At 45.8% G+C, this 1585-nt stretch overlaps 1 pseudogene; it reads left to right on the forward strand.

Annotated features, from left to right (window-relative positions):
• Nucleotides 1-314: 314 nt before the first annotated feature.
• Nucleotides 315-1585, forward strand: part of LOC103583905 — a 6446-nt pseudogene continuing 5175 nt past the window's right edge.

Below are 1585 nucleotides of genomic sequence, written 5' to 3' on the forward strand. Positions count from 1 at the left end.
GAGATTGAAGTGGGGACAGTGGAAGACAGCAGGGCCGCCGGGAACCCTGCTGACCTGTGGCATCCCAGGAGCTGCTGCTGCCCCTGTGACCACTGCCGACCCGAACTGCCACCTTGGCCACCGTAGCTGTCCTAGTCGCAGCAGCCACCGTTGCCAGGATACGCAAAGCGGCGGCGAGAGCCAACCCTAGGTCTGGTGCGGTGAGGCCGGAGGTGGACATGGCAAGTGGACGGCGCCACGTCAGAGTCTGTGTTCAGGATGAAGACCAGCGCTGGGACCAAGTAGGTCCCGGAGACGTGTCCTGGGCTTCCACCGAGCTGGTCCAGCTGCCTGACTGTGACCTCAATAGGCTTCAACAAATCGCTGCTGTGGTTACCTCGGTTCTCCCCTCGCCTACCAGGAAGCAAAGGCTGGCTCTGGTCCTGGAAAGTGAGGGTTATATTCAAACTCTCCTGCAGCTGTTCCGCACTTGTGAAAATCTAGACAACACCGAAGGCTTACACCGTTTACATGCCATTATTAAAGGCATGTTCTCCTTCGACAGCATGCCTCTGTTTAAGATCATGCTTTCTGAGGAGTGTGTCATGGATGTGATGGGATGCCTTGAATACGATCCAGCTTTGGCTCAGCTAAGACGGCACAGGGAATTCAGCTAAGACGGCACAGGGAATTCTTGAGCCAAACTGCCAAGTTCCAGGAGATTATACCAATAACAGACTCTGAACTTAGGCAAAAAATACATCAGATGTACAGTATATATATACAGCGCAGTATATATAAGTCGTTCTGGTGCCTCAACCAACCACATCTGCAGATAATCTTTCTACGCTTAAACATTTTATTTTCCTTAACAAGGTTGAGATAGCCAGCATGCTGCAGCGAGATCGCAAGTGTTTGTCTGAAGTTTTGGCAAAGTTAAGACTCTAGATGGTGACGAACGGCGTGAATTGGTGCTTTTTTTCAAAGACTTCTGTGCATTTTCTAAGACATTATGGGCTCAAAGCAAGGATAAGCTATTCCAAAAGTTGTCACAACTGGAAATTCTTCCTGCTCTTAAAATCATAATGAGTGCTGATGATTTGCGAATAAGATCGACTGCTACAGATATATTTACTTATCTAGTTGAGTACAGTCCATCCAAGATCCGAGAACTTGTAATGAAGGAAGCAGAGAAGACTGAAGATGATGACCTTTTCATTAATGTAGTGATTAAGTAAATGACCTGTGATAATGATCCTGAGCTGGGAGGTGCTCTGCACGTGATGGAACATCTGCGTACTTTGATTGATCTGGACAACATGCTGTCCGTATCCAATAAATATGTAACATGTGATTTTCTAAATTTCTTCTATAAACCTTATCTGCATAACTTGATAGCACCACCTTTGGCCACCACTTCAGAAGACAAACGTGAAGGAGGTAATATATCCACCTAAAGCAAAAATTGCCCCAATAATTATCAAACAGCAGACCTGCTTGCTATAATTTTAGACCTACTCACATTTTGCTTACAGCAACACACACATTACATAAAAAGCTCTATTTTGAGCAATGTTTAGCTAAGAAGGATCTTGATTTTGATGAA

The sequence above is a fragment of the Galeopterus variegatus genome, unplaced genomic scaffold (assembly GCF_000696425.1).
Source record: "Galeopterus variegatus unplaced genomic scaffold, G_variegatus-3.0.2 Scaffold30254, whole genome shotgun sequence".
In the NCBI taxonomy this organism is placed as follows: domain Eukaryota; kingdom Metazoa; phylum Chordata; class Mammalia; order Dermoptera; family Cynocephalidae; genus Galeopterus; species Galeopterus variegatus.